At 50.7% G+C, this 19,064-nt stretch overlaps 1 non-coding gene across 1 annotated transcript; it reads left to right on the top strand.

Moving 5' to 3' along the window:
• Nucleotides 1-8,504: 8,504 nt before the first annotated feature.
• LOC116980204 lies at nt 8,505-8,696 on the top strand. Its single transcript, XR_004413895.1, has one exon. It is a non-coding gene; the product is annotated as a U2 spliceosomal RNA (small nuclear RNA).
• Nucleotides 8,697-19,064: the final 10,368 nt, after the last annotated feature.

A 19,064-nucleotide genomic window follows, 5' to 3' on the forward strand; every position in this document is an offset into this window, starting at 1 on the left:
TGGAAACAGTGTTGGGACAGGGACAGAGTGGGGACAGTGTGGAGACAGGGACAGTGGTGGCAATGTGGGGACAGTGTGAAGACAGTGTGGGGACAGGGACAGCGTGGGGACAATGTGAGGACAGGGATAGTATGGGAACAGGGTGGAAACAGTGTTGGGACAGGATCAATGTGGGGACAGTGTGGACAGCGTGTGGACAGCGTGGCGACAGTGTGGAGACAGTGGGGGTGGGGACAGTTTAGAGACGGTGTGAGGACAGTGTTGGGGTGGGGATAGTGTGGGACAGTGTGGGGACAGGGACAGTGTGGGGACAGTGTGGGGACAGGGACAGTGTGGAGACAGGGACAGTGTGGGGACAGTGTGGGGACAGGGACAGTGTGGAGACAGGGACAGTGTGGGGACGGGGACAGGGACAGTGTGGGGACAGGGACAGTGTGGGGACAGGGACAGTGGGGACAGGGACAGTGTGGAGACAGGGACAGTGTGGGGACGGGGACAGTGTGGGGACGGGGACAGTGTGGGGACAGTGTGGGGACAGGGACAGTGTGGGGATGGGGACAGTGGAGACAATGTGGGGACAGGGACAGTGTGGGGACAGACAGTGTGGATAGGGACATTGTGGAGACAGTGTAGGGACAGTGCGGGGACCGTGTGGGGACAGGGACAGTGGAGACTGTGGACCGTGTGGGGACAGCGAGGACAGGGACAGTATGGGGACAGGGACAATGTGGAGACAGTGGGGACAGGGACAGTGTGGAGACAGTGTGGGGACAGGGACAGTGTGGAGACAGGGACAGTGTGGGGACAGGGACAGTGTGGAGACAGGGACAGTGTGGGGATAGGGACAGTGTAGGGGCAGGGACAATGTGGGGACAGGGACAGTGGGGATAATGTGGAGACCGTATGGGGACTGACGGGTCAGGGACAGTATGAGGACAGGGACAATGTGAAGACTGGACAGGGACAGTGTGGAGACAGCGGGGACAGTGGAGTGTGGGTACAGGGACAGTGTGGAGACAGGGACTGTGGGGACAGGGTTATGTGGAGAGAGTGCGGGGACAGGAACATTGTGGATACAGTGTGGGGACAGGGACAGTGGTGACATTGTGTGGACGAGGACAGTGGGGACAATGCGGGGACAGTGTGGGGACAGTGTGGAGACAATGTGGGGACAGGGACAGTGTGGAGACAGGGACATTGAGGGGACAGTGTGGCGACAATGTGGGGACAGTGCCGGGACAGGGACAGTGTGGGTCAATGTGGGGACAATGTGGGGACAGGGTTGGGACAGTGGACAGGGACAGTGTGGGAACAGGGACAGTGTGGACAGGGACAGTGTGGGAACAGGGACAGTGTGGGGACAGGGACATTGTGGGGACAAGGACAGTGTGGGGACAGTATGGCGACGGTGGGGACAGGGACAGTATGGGGACAGCGTGGAGGCAATGTGGGGACAGTGAAGACAGTGTGGAGACAGGGAAAGTGTGAGGACAGTGTGGAAACAGTGTTGGGACAGGGACAGAGTGGGGACAGTGTGGAGACAGGGACAGTGGTGGCAATGTGGGGACAGTGTGAAGACAGTGTGGGGACAGGGACAGCGTGGGGACAATGTGAGGACAGGGATAGTATGGGAACAGGGTGGAAACAGTGTTGGGACAGGATCAGTGTGGGGACAGTGTGGACAGCGTGTGGACAGCGTGGCGACAGTGTGGAGACAGTGGGGGTGGGGACAGTTTAGAGACGGTGTGAGGACAGTGTTGGGGTGGGGATAGTGTGGGACAGTGTGCAGACAGGGACAGTGTGGGGACAGGGACAGTGTGGAAACAGTGTTAGGACAGAGACGGTTTGGGGGCAGTGTTGGGACAGTGGGGACAGTTTGGGGGCAGTGTGGAGACAATGTGACAGGGACAGTGTGGGGACAGTGGAGACATTGTGGGGACAGTGGAGGTGGGTGGGGACCGAGTGGGAGTGGGGACAGTGTGGGAATGGGGACAGTGTGGGAGTGGGGACAGTGTGGGAGTGGGGACAGTGTGGGAGTGGGGACAGTGGGGGTGGATGGGGACAGTGGGGGTGGATGGGGACAGTGGGAGTGGGGACAGTGGGGGTGGGTGGGGAAAGTGGGAGTGGGGACAGTGTTGGAGTGGAGACAATTGTGGTGGGGACAGTGTGGGGGGGGACAGTATGGGAGTGGGGACATTGGGGGTGGGGACAGCGTGGGGGTGGGAACAGTGGGAGTGGGGACAGTGGGGGTGGGGATTGTGGGGGTGGGGACAGTGGGGGTGGGGACAGTGTGGGAATGGGAACAGTGGGAGTGGGTACAGTGGGAGTGGGGACAGTGGGGGTGTGGACAGTGGGGCTGAGGACAGTTGTGGAGACTGGGGGTGGGGACATTGTGGTAGTGGGGACAGTGTGGGAGTGGGGACATTGTGGGGGTGAGTGGGGACAGTGTGGGAGTGGGGACAATGTAGGTTGGGGACTGGGGTTGGGGCCTGTGGGGTGGTGGGGACAGTGGGGTGGGGTCCGTGGGGATGGGGACAGTGGGAGTGGGTGGGGACAGTGGACTTGGGGCAGTGAGGGCAGTTTGGGGACATTGCAGGGGGGGGGTGTTGGGGACTGTGTGGGTGGGGACAGTGGGGGGAGAGGGAATGACATCACATGACCCTAAACCACCTCCCCGATTAGGACACACCCACTACCTCTTTAATGATCCTCGGACTATCCTTGATCAGACGTTGCACTAAACAGTAGGCAGGTAGTGCAGGCGTCCCCTGCGGTCAACTCCCTCCTAAACAGATATACCATTTTGGATACTGTTGGGGGAGATGGCTCATCAGGGGAAGGTAGCAGCAGCCAAGTTCATGGCACCATGGGTGGCTCTGCGGCACAGGAGGGGAGAAAAAAGAGTGGAAGGGCAATAGTAATAATGGATTCAATTGTAAGGAGAATAGATAGGCGTTTCTGCGGCCGCAAACGAGACTCCAGGATGGTATGTTGCCTCCCTGGTGCAAGGGTCAGGGATGTCACTGAACGGCTGCAGAACATTCTGGAGGGGGAGGGTGAACAGCCAGTTGTCGTGGTGCACATTGGCACCAACGGTATAGGTACAAAAAGGGATGAGGTGCTACAAGGTGAATTTAGGGAGCTAGGAGAAAAACTTAAAAGTCTGACCTCAAAGGTAATAATCTCTGGACTACTACCAGTACCACGGGCTAGCCAGAGTAGAAATAGGAGGATATTACAGATGAATACGTGGCTTGAAAAATGGTGCAAGGGGAAGGGATTCAAATTTCTAGGGCATTGGAACCAGTTCTGGGGGAGTTGGGACCAGTACAAACAGGACGGTCTGCACCTGGGCTGGAATGGAACCAATGTCCTTGGGGGAGTGTTTGCTAGTGCTGTCGGGGAGGATTTAAACTAATGTGGCAGCCGACTGAATTTGGACGTCGGGCGGTTACGTCATCGCGCAACGGCACGCCGGGCGGTGACATCGCGCAACGGCACGCACTAGGCGTACGCCATCAAGATGGTGTGTATGCCGTTAAGGCGCTGCGTACAGACTCAATGCGGCTGCGGTACGACAGGCCGTTGCCGCGCAGAATCTTTGGACAGCCAGTTTTTTGGAGCCCCACGCGATGTCGGGACCAGCCCCACACAACTCCATACGGTTCCGGCCATCGAAGTGGGACCAGCCCCGCGAGGCCGTACGGCTCAAGCGACCACGTTAGGTTGCGCTAGCCGTATGCAGTCGCATGCTCGTGGGACTGGCCCTTTACTGTTGTGTTTTGTCTTGAAACATTTTTTTTCAAACGTAAATACTGATTCTGTTCTGTTGTTTTTGCACAATCCACTTTCAATTCACTGCACATCTTGTATGTGTATGTGACAAATAAAGTTGACTTGACTTGAGGCGGAGACAGTCGGCAGTGGGAGAGCTGGGAAGGGGATGGGAAAGAACTAGAAAGCAGGGACTACCTGAAATTGGAGAAGTCAATGTTCATTCCGCTGGGGTAAAGTATCATCATCTTACACCCTGCCTGTTTCTTCCATTAACTCATTTACAAACACCACTCCCCTTCTCCCCTCCCCTTCCACCTATATTCCTTCCTTTGACTTATCATCTTTTGTCTTTTCATCTCTGGCCTTTGTCCAAACGTTTGTCCATGACGCTCTCCCCCTCACCTGCATCCACCTATCCCATGCCAGGCTTTGTCCCATCCCACCTCTCTTCCAGCTTCTCCCACCACCACTAAAAGTACTCTAGCAACATTTAGAACACATATGGACAGGATTAAGTTTAGGAAAGGTTTCGAGAGATATGGGCTAAACGCAGGCAGGTGGTTTAGTGTAGATGGAGCATTTTGGTCAGCATATGGAAGTTTGGCCAAAGGGCCCATTTCCGTGTTGTATGACTTTATAACAATCAGACTGAAGAAGGGCCTTCACCCACAATGTCACTGCTCCATGTTCTCCAGAAATGCTGTCTGACCTATTGAGTTACTCCAGCACTTTGTGTCTTTTTTTGTATAGGAGCAAAGAGGTTCTGCAGTTGTACATGGCGTTAGTGAGACCACATCCGGAGTATTGTGTGTAGTTTGGTCTCCAAATTTGAGGAAGAACTTTCTTGCTATTGAGGGTGTCAAAAACACTGCGGTCACTGAGCACTGGTATGGAGGGAGTGAAAGGTTAGATCGGTAATGGGTGCGATGTTAATGGTCTGCCTTCTGTGTTGGTGAGCTTCTTGGCAAATTGAAAATATTCCATCTCAACCCTGCTGTCTCTAATTGGATGTGGAAAGAGTTTGGGATTCCAGGAGGTGTGTCACTTATTGCATGTTACCCAGCTTCTGAACTGCTTTCATAGCCACAGTGTTTACATGGATGGTCCCATACTGGCCCAGGCCTGGGATGCTCTTGGTGGGAGACTCAGTAATGGGAATGCCTTTGAATAGGTGGCTGGACTTGGAGACCTACTCTTGGAGACAATGATGGCCTGGCATCTTCATACTGCAGTCGTTACCTTCCACTTATTAATTCATGGATACATGGGCACAGAAACAGGCCCTTTATTCTAGTCTCACAATTCACAACCCCTCCATCATTTACTCTCACACCTTTTGTCTTTTCATCTCTGACCATTATCCAACCATCTGCCTATCACCCCCACCCCACACTCACCTGTTACAAACTATTACCTGCCAGGCTTTATCCTGCCCCTCTGTGCTTCCAGCTCCCCCATTCTCCTCCCCGTGTTCTCCAGAGACGCCCAGAGTTACTCCAGCACTTTGTGTCTTTTTGTGTAAAGCATGATCTGTAGTTCCTTGTTTCGACATGTTACTGCATTGAGGAAAATGGTGGCGCCTTGCTCGGCTGCGGCTGCATCGGCTCCCGATAGCAATAGAATTTTAACAGTAAATAACTTACTTAGTGCAGAGAATTTGATGGTCACTGTTCAGTGTGATGGGGTGCAGGTGGTGTGTGACTGTCAGTTTGTGTTGGAACTGCGTACCTCCAGCAGTTCAGCGGTCGTGGACCGGGCCACTCTGGAAACTCTACCGAGTTTCGGACTGCTGCGTCGGCTGGAACCAGCGGCCTACGAAGCTGCGGAGTCGCCTACCAGCACTGGCCGCACTCGGAGGAGATGGTGCGACAGGAAGCAGAAGCACGGCACGGGGGGGGGGGGGAGTGGCTAACGGCGAAACTAAAGGCTAACCCCTGCAGAACACCGCTTCCATCTATTCTGCTCGCTAACGTCTGCTCCTTGGAGAGTAAGTTGGACTACCTGAGGCTGGATTTGGTAACCAAATGGGAGGTGAGAGATGGATGCGTCCTGATCTTAACAGAGACCTGGCTAAACTCCTCTGTTCCCGACGGCGCTATTAGCGTGGAGGGGCTAACAACATTTCCGGTCGACAGTAGTTGCCATCAACCATCACAGCCGTGTACGATGGGACGACAGCCTGGTTCAGCGAGGGGTGAACCAGGCTGTCCCCCTTTCCCCCAGTACTAAGGAGGCACTGAATGCTCTTTATCGCTCCATCAGTGACTTGCAAAGTACACACCCAGATGGTGCTTTCATTGTTGCTGGGGATTTTAACCTGGGCAACATGAAGACATTTCTCCCACATTACTACCAGCATGTGGACTTTGCAACCAGGGGAGTAAACACACTGGACCTAGCCTATACAAACATCAAGAAGGCATTCAAGGCAGTCCCCCGCCCCCACCTTGGCTCCTCAGACCATATCTCTGTGATGCCAATTCCTGTATAAAGGCCCCTGCTTACCAGAGAAAAATCTACGTGAAGCAGGTTAGGGTGTGGCCAGAGGGAGCTATGGCAGCATTACAGGACTGATTTTACTTCGGAGTCACGTGAGTGACTACGTGAAGAACCCGCTCAGTGCGCAGGCGCGGCATTACGCCAGCAGTGCAACAGCGGCTTGCAACGGGGGTTAGGCTCTCCCGTTACAGATTGAACCGGCGCGTCAGGTGAGTACCCTGAGGTCGGGTTTTCTTTTACAGGTGAGCCTTTTTTCTGCTTGTGTTTTTTACAGGCAGAGAAAAAGGCTCTGGAACAAAACTGTCCCCCGTTCAAGGAGAACGTATTCCCGTCGGGGAGGGGGGCAGCAACAGGCGGTAGGAGCGTTACCCGGTGTTCCGTAATTCCCCGACACCGTGCCGAGGCCAGCCCGCTAGTACCTGAGCAGCGGGCTGGATGCATAGCCACTCGAGAGGCATCCGGCAGGTGTTCCCGATGTCGGACGGGACGTCTCTCCACCCGCACGGGGGGAGAGAGAGCCGCCTGAGCCGCTGGAGCGGCTCACGGAGCAGGTGCCTGCGAGACGCGCTGCTTGAGGGGCGCTCTCGCTACTACAAGGCACAAAAGCTCCAGAAGAAGGCGGTAGGAACAATTACCTGGCACACCGCTATCCCCACACCGCGCCGAGGCCAGTCCCGCTAGTGCCTGAGCTGCGGGCTGGATGTTCAGCCATCCGAAGAGGCATCCGGCCGGTGGCTTCCGACTTGTCGGAGGGGACGTCTCTCCACCCGCATGGGAGAGAGACAGCCGCCTGAGCCGCTGGAGCGGCTCCTGGAGCAGGAGCTCCTGCGAGACACGCTACGTGAGGGGCAGTCTCGCTGGAGGGTTCAGGCATACCCTCCACAGTGCCTAGGCACTCCCCATCGCTTCCTCCTTAGTGTGGTTAGCTTTGGGGTGACCAGTGGCTGGGCTGGTCATGAAGAGGGGTCACTGGCTGAACAATATCGGGAGTATGCTTGAGGTACAGGATCAGGAAGAGCTGCTGGGTGTGGCCACTATGTGGCTCCACCACTAGCGAGATGGCTTTTCAGTCTCAACTGATGGCCAGCTTACTACCTGTCTTTTCCAAAAAACCTCTCCAAGACTGGTAGCCATGAGGCGTTGGTTTTATCACGCCTCCCCTAAATTGCATTTACTCAAAGTGCCCGCCATTATTGGGGGATACATTGAGCAGCGCATTTAACCTAAATATTTTTAAAATGCATTTGGTACCCTGACGTCAGCTATCATGTCCACCTGCTCATTCCAGAAGGGCAGGGTAGTATGGCAAAACACCTGACCCTACTGTTCAACGGTATACCTCATAACTTCTGAAATGAACTCACAAACCTGCCCTCAATCTATGAAATTAACAGGACTATGAGAACGCCGACCTCACAAGCACAGATCCTGCTACCTGGCACTTACCAAACCAGTCCTAAAAAACTGGACGAAGTGTTCAAACTATTCGGCACCAGACGGCAGAGTCTGGAATGAGCACCACACTAAACCAGACAGCAGTACCTCTACGTGTCCACCAGGGGCGTCTACCTCATGGTACTGGTGAAAGCTCGGGGCCTGCATGCCAAACCCATAGCATTTTAGGCCACGGCCCACAGCAGGCCCCAGGGGAAAATGCGCCACCCCCCAACAAACATCGTCCCTACAAGAACAAGGAACCAGAAACCGAAGAAAACAACAATGAAGACAGATAAGTATGGTTCCTACCATCACATAATGGTTAAGGGTTGTACTAACAAGGGGTGGATGAATCACGCCTGGTTAGGAAGCTATCACTCTTGGTAGTTATATACCAAAAAATAAATACAAGGGGAATAGAATTAATATCTTGCCACCAATTCAGCAAGCACCCCAAGTGGTCTACCCTCCCACGATGGTGAATGTCGCACCATCGTTGATAAACCACTTGAGTATTTCACCAGGTATACCCATTCATGAGATTTGTAACTACTACCATGGATCCAAGGATACTTTATGGTAGACATCGACCTTGAAGATGCACACTATTCAGTACCTTCTCATATAAGTTTCGGATATACCGCAATTACCTGGATGGAGTAACCATGATGAGCGTTGCGGCATTTAAGTCAAAGTTATCCAGAATCAACTAGCCCTGACACTTAGAAACATTCCGTCATGGCATGTCTATATATTAACGACAAACTATCCTTGGATACAGCTTTAGCTGCATCGCTTCTCGGCCTTTTGGCTAACATCAAGTGTAGTATCTGTTCTTATCAGTTTAATAATCTGATACGTCCCTTATCTAGGGACCATATATTAAATTGAATTTTGGAACAGGGAGATGGAATAGGGGCTTGCTCCGTCCACTCCACGCATCGACCCAGTATTGCAGTGCCTCTGGGAACGGTGCACAAAATATATATCCAGATATTTACGTTGACCATCCACAACGTTGTTATCTGGTATTCATTAAGACTATCAGTCATGGTGCATTAACCACCAATCAACTACGTGGCAAAAGTAATTGGGATATAGCAGCATTACCAGCTACTGAACTTTGTACCTTTCCTATGAGCTGAGATACTAGTGTTCAAAACTATCTCCATACCTGTAATATGGGGGCAAATGGATTAATCTGTAGTGTTATCATGATATTTATCGGCAGGAAGGATTATGGTTGTACACTTCCACCTGTTTTGAGTAACATCTTATGTGTCCTGATGTGTTACTGAGCTTGTAATACTTAATGCCAATATGAATTGACTTAAACATGTTATATATTAACTTACTTAATTCTAGTGAAGCATTTGCTCAGTAATCCACCAAATTTGCATGTTCGTTTATAAGATAGCAACATCACAGTGGTGGCATATACCAAACCACTTGGGCGGAGAACATCGATATTAGGTGACAATTTATTAACAATTGGAAACCATATGTCGTCAAACATGTTTGACCATCAGTAACTCACCTATCAGGTGAGCTAAATACTGTAAACATACATTTAAACCAAAAATATTTGCTGAAATCACTAAGCAATATGGACACCAGATATCGATTCCTTATATCCAATTAAATCACCACGTACTAACTTACGTCACATGAAACCAATCTCAAGGCAGCGGCAATGGAGACATTCCCGCGTATTGAGGGGTGGGGGGAACCTAATCTCTATGTTTTCCTTTCCTTCTACCTCTTCAATAGGTACTACGGCTTCATCAGTCGGGTACTACGCAAATTACAGTGGACCAAGTGCACAAGCATGGTTCTCAGTGATCCTCGACATGGTCATTAAAAGAATTGCAGAATTGGGAAGACCATTGCTGTGCTTGGATCAGCAGCACTATCAACCTGATGACAGCATTCCGTCGCATATCCTAGGGAACATACCTGAGGAGCATCAAGAAATGGTACACTGTTTTCCAAAACAGGAATTACACATTCAACTATAACAAAAAACTGTACTGGAGCTCCTGGCAGGTCTTCACCACAATGAAGGACATGTTCTGTTAGCCTACTCAACTTGGGTACCGCTCACTGGTGATCAGATACAGGAGAGGTATATCAATCCATTCCCCAGAAATAGGTACACCCAAATTGGGATGTCAGTGAAATCCTGACATACCTTAGGGGATGATCACCAGCCAGGTCACTCACCCTGGAACAGCCTACCCTGAAGATGGACATGCTGGTGGCCTTACATCAACACAAAGAGCCAGCTCTCCCATCTACTGCGATGGGACAACATGGTTATAACACCAGATAGTGTCACATGCCCATTTAAGGGTTGGCCAAACAGAACAGACCAGGAACATCAGGTCCAGTCATGAAATTCCGGGCATACCCACCTGAACCACGTTTTATGTGTCATGACCCACTTAGAGATCGACACAATAAGGAATACCGAGGGAGAGGAAATAGCCTTATGGGTCAGCCACAGGAAACCTCATGGTCGGGTGACGAGCTAAACTATCTCTAGTGGCTCAAGCAGGTACTGGGAGTTGCTGGAGTAAATACTAACGTGTATAAAATCTTATTCCACCAGGACAGCTTCCACGTCAGTAACTAAGAGGATGGACGAGCCTATGGACCACATCCTGGCTACTGCAGGGTGGTCTAGGGAGTATACGTTCCAAACTTTTATAACAAACCACTGACCGAACCTGTATCGTTTGCAGAAAAAGAATCTGCAAAAAATATATAATTTAAGCCCGGGGGAGCAATTGGTCTTGTTGTTGTTAATAACACCATTATTGTTTTTACAAACAGATTCATGGTTGATTACGATAACATACTTCCTCCCTCGAATGACTTCGGCAGCGAGTGAAGTATGAACTGTTACACGGTTTGAAATCACAGAGCTTTGAAGTCTTCACGTAGTCACTCACGTGACTCCAAAGTAAAATAGTAAGATTAAACGAGAACTTACCAGTTTGAAGTTTGATCTGTATTTTATGAGGAGTTACGATGAGGGATTACGTGCCCTCCGCTCCCACCCTCATTATATGGATCAAACTAATAAATTGATGTCTCCTTATCTTTACTATGTTTACTTCAAATAACTGTGTCTATCTGTGATTCCACACCGCTGCTTGGAAGTATGCCGCGCCTGCGCACTGAGCGGGTTCTTCACGTAATCCCTCATCGTAACTTCTCATAAAATACAGATCAAACTTCAAACTGGTAAGTTCTCGTTTAATCTTATTATTTGAGTGCATGGACTGGGACATGTTCAAGAAGGCTGCAACTGACAGTCAACACACCAACCTGGAGGAGTATGCTGCGTCAGTGTCTGCTTACATGGAAAAGTGCATAGAGGATGTCTGTGTCATCAAGACCATCACTATACGGGCCAACCAGAAACCCTGGATGACCCCTGAGGTACGTGGAATGCTGAAAGCACGAAATGCCGCATTTAAATCCGGTGACTTGGTGGCACTCAAATCCGCAAGAGCCAACCTGAACCGAGTCATCAGGCTGACAAAGTGGCCCATGGTCAGGAAATCCAGAGCTTCTTTCATGACCCCATGAACATCAGGCGCATGTGGCAGGGAATCCAAAACATCACGGACTATAAGACTGTTCCACCACCCTGTGAAGACAACATAAACGTCCTCAATTAACTCAATAAATATTTTGGACGGTTCGAGGCATTTAACAACACACCTGCGAGGAAAGGTATTCCTCACTATGATGAACGGGCACTCAGTCTTGACACGGTGGATGTCCGGAGGACCCTAAAAGAAGTGAACACACGGAAGGCGGCTGGCCCTGGTAACATACCAGGCCGGGTGCTCAGGGAATGTGCTGATCAGCTGGCACATATCCATACTGACATCTTCAACACCTCGCTGAACCAGGCTGTCGTCCCATCGTGTTTCAAGACAGCCACCATCATACCAGTGCCAAAAAAATCCGCAATAACATGTTTCAACGATTACCGCCCTGTAGCACTCCCATAATGATGAAGTGCTTCGAGAGGCTGTTAGGGACCATATTACCTTCAGACTCCACACCTCCACACTTGACCCATCCCAGTTTGCTTACAGGCCAAACCGCTCCACAGAGGACGCCATATCCTCCGTACTCCACCTGAGCCTGGAACATCTCGAGCAGAAGAACACGTATGTGCGAATGCTGTTCGTGGACTTTAGTTCAGCATTCAACGCACTCATCCCTCAGCACCTGATAAGCAAACTGCGTCCATTGGGCCTCAGCACCACCTTGTGTAACTGGCTACTGGACCTCCTCACTGACAGACCCCAGTCAGTGCGGGTTGGAAACAACTCTTCCAACATCATCTCTCTGTGGGGCGCTGGGCGGGTCTCCTCAGAGTGCTTTCCTACCGGGGCAAGCCCCCGCTCAGCCGGAAGTACCCAGGCGCCGTAATCCATCCCGGGAGCTGGTCCCACACAATTTGAGCCGCCTTTCCTCGACACCCTTCGTCTCCCTCCGAGACGCAGAGAGGCATGTCCTGTACAGGCTCCTCCTCCACACCCTGCACTTCCTCGCCCTGGTCCACCAAGTGGCGGTCGGTGTTGCCTTCCGGTCGCTAGGGGGGCCCCCGGTGGGGGTCCCTCTACGCAGGGATTCTCCCCCTCTACATTGGGGACCTGGGGTGGAGGGTACTGCATCGAGGTGTTCCCTGCAACCTGTTTCTCTCGCGGTTCACAGACTCGCCAGCCGCCTGCCACTTTTGCGGGCTGGAAGAGTCTGTGTACCACGTGTACATGGAGTGTTTGAGGCTGCAGCCACTGTTTGAATATCTAAAGGGGCTGCTCCTTGCCTTCTGGCTGCATTTTTCACCCACCATCCTCATCTTTGGACACCCTGTGCGTAGGGGAGAGGGTAGGGCTGAAGATGTCCTGGTTGGGTTGCTCCTGGGCCTGGCCAATCTGGCCATCCGCGAGTCACGGCGCCAGACAGTGGAGGGCTCTACCCGAGCCGGCTACCTGCCCCTTTTCCAGGGTTACGTCTGTGCCCGGGTGGGTTTAGAAAGGGAATACGCCCTATCTACAGGGCACCCTGAGGGAGTTCCGGGACCGCTGGGCTCCGCAGGGTGTTGAATGTATCCTCAATAAGGATTGTAACATAGTTGTATAGTGGTGGTGGGTTCTGGCTTGTTTTATTGTAGTGTAAATATAATCCAAAAAAAAAAAAACATAATCTCTCTGAGCACCGGTTCCCCTCAGGGCTGTGTCCCGAGTCCACTGCTGTTTACCCTGATGACACAGGACTGTTGTGCCAGGTTTAGTACAAACCACATCATGAAGTACGCAGTGGTGGGCCTTATCCGGGATGACAAGGCTTACAGGGAGGAGATTAAACAACTGGTGGACTGGTGCAACACAAATAATCTGATCCACAATGTTGACAAAACAAAGGAGGTCATCGTTGACTTCAGGAGAAACCGGCACAGTCACACACCACTACACATTAATGACATCGATGTGGAGCTGGTCAGTAGTACTAAGTTCCTGGGGGTGCAGATCACGAACAGTGACCTGGTCACAAAACATCACATCACTAGTTAAGGGAGCACAGCAGCGTTTGCACTTTCTGCGCCGGATGAGAAGAGCTCACCTCCCCCATCCCGTGCTCACCATTTTCTACAGGGGCACCATAGAGAGTATTCTGACCAGCTGCATCTCTGTCTGGTTTGGGGACTGTAAAGCCTCCGACTGGAAGTCCGTGCAGAGAGTAGTGAGGACGGCTGAAAAAACCTTTGGGACGTCTTCCTTCAATCCAGGACATTGCTTGCAAACGTTGCTTGTCCAAGGCCAACAGAATTATAAAAGACCCCACACATCTCCATCATGGACTGTTCACTCTGCTACCCTCAGGCAAAAGGTATCGCAGCATAAGGAGCAGAATGGTCAGGTTTTGCAACAGCTTTTTCCCCCGAGCCATCAGATGCTTGAATTCTATGTAATGTGCCGCCACTATTATCTACTTTATCTTTTTATCTATTTTATTCTTTTGTTATTTTTATGTTGCACAGTGAGCCAGATGCAACAAAAGTTCATTCAGACTTGCATTTATTGGTGTATTTTTAATGACAATAAAGTATTTGATTGATTGATTTGGCGTGGCAGGGTGACACAGAGGTAGAATTGATACCTCAGAGTGCCACAGACCCCGGTTCCATCCTGACCATGGGTGCTGTCTGTATGGAGTTTGTACGTTCTCCCTGTGACCTGCATGGGTTTTCTCCGGGTGCACCAGTTTCCTCCCACACTACAAAGACATACAGGTTTGTAGGTTAATTGGCTTTGGTAAAATTTGGAAAATTGTCCCTAGTGTGTGTAGGATAATGTTAGTGTGCGGGGATCGCTGGTTGGCGCAGACTCTCTGGGCCGAAGAGCCAGTTTCCACGCTATATCTCTAAACTATACCAAAGTAAACTAATGTAATCTTTCAACAGATGTTTTGGTAGCACCATTGATATTACAGCACCCTGTAACTGCAGTGAAAGTTGCTCAACTCATTTGTGTTTCAAATAGTTGGAATACAGATTCAATTTTGTGGTTTAAAGGAAGCAAACCACTTGAAAATAATGAGATTTATTCAATGTCCAGTAACAACAGAACATTAACAATTAAAACTGATCAAGTTCAAAACTGTGAATTGTACACCTGTGTGATCAAAAACAAGATCAGCTAGAGCAGGAACACTCGTATGCTCTCTATCAACGGTGAGTTTTGTAGAGGTCTTTCATGTTACGTCACCCAACAGGGGATTTGAAGGTCTGTGCACTGTCTCCTTTAGATGGGAAGAGATTTTGTTTGCATTGTTGTTTTGAGTTAAATAGTGATATTTTGTCACTGAATCGACACCAGCAGACAGCACTGGGGCAGTGGTGGAGGGAGAGGGAGCAGTGGTGGAGGGAGAGGGGGCAGTGGTGGAGGGAGAGGGGGCAGTGGTGGAGGGAGAGGGAGCAGTGGTGGAGGGAGAGCGGGCAGTGGTGGAGGGAGAGGGGGCAGTGGTGGAGGGAGAGGGGGCAGTGGTGGAGGGAGAGGGGGCAGTGGTGGAGGGAGAGGGAGCAGTGGTGGAGGGAGAGCGGGCAGTGGTGGAGGGAGAGGGGGCAGTGGTGGAGGGAGAGGGGGCAGTGGTGAAGGGAGGGAGGAAGAGCAACTGGTGATATGCAGATGATACAACGGTGATTGGACTCATCAGCGACAACGATGAGTCGGCCTACAGGGAGGAGGTCCAGCTCCTAGCAGCATGGTGCGTTGAAAACACCCTGGCCCTTAACTCCAAGAAGACCAAGGAGCTCATTGTGGACTCCAGAATGTCTAGGGGCGGCACGCACACACCCATCCATATTAACGAGACGGAGGTGGAACGTGTCTCCAGCTTCAGGTTTCTGGGGGTCAACAACTCTGATGACCTCTCTTGGACCCACAATACCTCAACACTGGTCAAGAAGGCTCACCAGCGCCTCTTCTTCCTGAGGAGACTAAAGAAGGTCCATCTGTCTCCTCAGATTCTGGTGAACGTCTACCGCTGCACCATCGAGAGCATCCTTACCAACTGTATCACAGTGTGGTGTGGCAACTGCTCTGTCTCCGACCGGAAAGCACTGCAGAGGGTGGTGAAAACTGCTCAACGCAGCACCGGTTCCTCACCCCCCTCCATTGAGTCTGTCCAAAGCAAGCGATGTCTGTGAAGGGCGCGCACTATCGTCAAGGACTGCTCTCACCCCAGCCACAGTCTGTTTACCCTCCTCCCATCCGGGAGACGCTACAGGTCTCTCCGTTGCCGGACCAGCAGGTCCAGGAACAGCTTCTTCCCTGTGGCTGTTACATTACTCAACTCTGGCAATCTGTACCTTGGTGATTGCCAGTCACCCCACCCCCGGACACTCCTTCCCCCAGAAAAATTGCACTACTAATACTGTATGTACGTATATATATTTAATGCTCATTTATCTATGTTTGCTCTTCTGAGGAGATGCTAACTGCATTTCGTTGTCTCTGTACTGTACACTGCACAATGGCAATAAAGATTGAATCGGTATCTGAATGTGGTGGAGGGAGAATGGTTGGGGCATAGAGCCTGGCTCTGAGGCACTGCGGGGAAGGATGAAGTCAGGCACAGCAATGATAATAATAATAATAATAATAATAATGGATGGGATTTATATAGCGCCTTTCTAATACTCAAGGCGCTTGAGTATTTTTCAATGATGATAAGACACTCAATAGTTAGGGGATAGTAGGGAGATTCTGTGACAGAAATTGTGGTCACCTCTGTCTGGAGCCACAGGAGATGGGTATTTCTCGTTTTTACTGTGGATAAGGACATGCAGACTGGAGAACTTGGGACAGTTAATGGAATTGTGATGACTCCATATTATGGTTGAGTGTGTGTAGATGATATGTAGATAAATCTCTTTGGCATGATCAAAAATATCCAAGGACACTGGGAAGCTAGAATATAAATTACAGGTGCTCTGGCTGATAGACAATAGGTGCAGGAGTAGGCCATTCGGCCCTTCGAGCCAGCACCGCCATTTCATGTGATCATGGCTGATCATCCCCAATCAGTACCCCGTTCCTGCCTTCTCCCCATATCCCCTGACTCCGATATTTTTTAAGAGCCCTATCTAGCTCTCTTGAAAGCATCCAGAGAACCTGCCTCCACCGCCCTCTGAGGCAGAGAATTCCACACTCACAACTCTCTGTGAGAAAAAGTGTTTCCTTGTCTCCGTTCTAAATGGCTTACTCCTTATTCTTAAACTGTGGCCCCTCGTTCTGGACTCCCCCAATATCGGGACCATCTATCCTGCCGCTAGGGTGTCCAAACTCTTAACAATCTTATATGTTTCAATGAGATGCCCTCTCATCCTTCTCAATTCCAGAGTGTACAAGCCCAGCCGCTTCATTCTCTCAGCATATGACGAGTAGTGCAATCAACCTTGTAAACCTATGCTGCACTCCCTCAATAGAAATAATGTTCTTCCTCAGATTAGGGGACCAAAATTGCACACAATACTCCAGGTGTGGTCTCACTAGGGCTCTATACAACTGCAATATGTAAATATTGTGAATCATTATTAGTCAGGGGTAGGTGCCAGAAGACTGGAGGGTGGATAATGTCTCTGTTTAAGAAGAGCTACTAGGAAAAGCCTGGATAATATTGAGCCATGAGCCACAACTGTGGTAGACAAGTTACTGGAGAGTATTCTGTGGGATAAGATACATGTCCTGTGTATGGTGTGGAACATGATATTAAATATAAGGCTTGGAAGAGTGCAGTTATGATCTGTAGAACCAAAGAGGATAAATGTCAAAAATGTCCTGCTTTTAAATTGTCTGAAAATAATTGGCGGTGCTGGCTCGAAGGGCCAAATGGCCTCCTCCTGCACCTATTGTCTATTGTCTAATCTTAGTGTCTGCAGTAAGGTAAAATATCTTGGGCATTTTATTACAGAACAAATGACAGATGATGAGGATATTTATAGGCAGCGACGTAAGCTGTATGTACATGCGAATAATCTCTTGCGTAAATTTGGTGCGTGTACAGATGTGGTGAAGATGTCTCTGTTGCACAGAGCATATTGCACACCACTCTATACTGCGCACCTGTGGTCAAACTACGGAAAGACAAGTTTGCAGAGACCTCTAATGATGCCATGAGAACACTGCTAAGGAAACCTAGATGGTGTAGTGTTAGTAACATGTTTGTGGCTGCAGGAGGCAGTACTTTAGAAGCTATCGTAAGAAATCATGTATAAATTCATTTGCAGGATAAATGACTCTAAAAATGTAATTTTACTTCGGAGTCACATGAATGACGACGTGAAGAAGGTTCGTCAGTCCGCATGCGAGTCATTACGTCTGAAGCATGCGCCAACGACTGACTGGCAGGCACGTTGCGTCCTTCCAGCAGTAAGTTTTAAAAAACTGCAGGTAAGTGTTTTTAAAACTACTCTGCTGTCGTATTGGCGGGTTCCGTGATTCTTGTTTTTTCAACAAGTTGGACCCTTACCATGTCTAAGGTGAAGAGATGGTCTGCGGTGAAGTTGGCTACCGAAGACCGCGGTAGTGTGGGAGACTGTCTGTGTCACCAACCTTGTCGCTGGTGGTGGGGCCAGCGGCAGCAGACATGGTGCCCGAGGAAAGCACCGTGGCAGTCCCACAGGGGCGCAAGGCCACATCGAAGTCTGCAAGGCCCGTAGACTCAGATGAGTCAGTCCAGGAGGGATCCCCTCCTTCATTGGGAAACGTCCATGGGCGACTTACCCATATGGAGCACCTTATGGAGAGGTGAGCCAGAGTGATCTGCTCCGTAGGAGGGAGCAGTATCAGCACGGGTCTCCGCAGGAGCCCGCACTAGCGGCACCGTTTATGGGGCTGCGGAGTGTCTCCCTTGTTGAAGGGGGGAGTACACCAGGTCAGTTTTTCCCTGACTCCAAATTTGGAGGCACAGTGGGTGAGCATTCCCGGGGGCACGGGTCTGAAGTGCCAGTTTTGGCATCCAGATTTGCCATACCTTCACCATCAGGAGCATCCCTGGATGAAGACCTGGCCTCCACTATTAATTACTTGGCATCACACCAGCTCAAAGACCTGACAATGGAGGAAACCACCAACAGGTACCCCACACCTGCAAACTGTGCCTTCCTCAATGTGCCGGCTGTGAACCACTCCATCTGGAGTCATATCGGAGCGGGTGTCAGAGCCCAGGAAGTTAAGCTCCAGAAAGTCCTGAAATTACTGGCCCCTGTTATCACGGCCTTTGCTAGGTCCGTTAATGGGGAGCTGCTGACTGACACACAACAGGACGCAGTGGCATTACTGTGTAATGTCCACTTTGAAATCAATTGCCTGCGCAAGAACGCTATTTGGGGAAGATCTGCCAAGGCAGGTCCGGGAGCTGGACGATAAGGCAAAGACCATCCGCCTCATGAGTAGAGTCCAAACCACACCCAGGGGCTCATCATACCGGGCATACCTCTACGCACCCTTCAGTGCCAGGTATCGATGCTAGACCCGAACTGGAGGCATCAAAACCTTTTTTAGGGGTGGGCCCCAGCCGGCCCACGGCAAGGATGCGTGGAGGGCACCCGCCATTAGCTCTACTTCCCAAGCCTCGCAGACAAAACCAGCACTGTACCACCAGTAACGACTGAGGTAGGTATACTTAGTTCCTTGTGGAACACCTTACACATGTCCCACGCACCGGTGGAGGGGAGATTGCAACATTTCTTGAATGAATGGTGTTGGGTCACAGAGGACCCATTTATACTGCACAGTATACAAGATTATATATGAGACCAC

Source organism: Amblyraja radiata, chromosome 13 (assembly GCF_010909765.2).
Source record: "Amblyraja radiata isolate CabotCenter1 chromosome 13, sAmbRad1.1.pri, whole genome shotgun sequence".
Classification (NCBI taxonomy): domain Eukaryota; kingdom Metazoa; phylum Chordata; class Chondrichthyes; order Rajiformes; family Rajidae; genus Amblyraja; species Amblyraja radiata.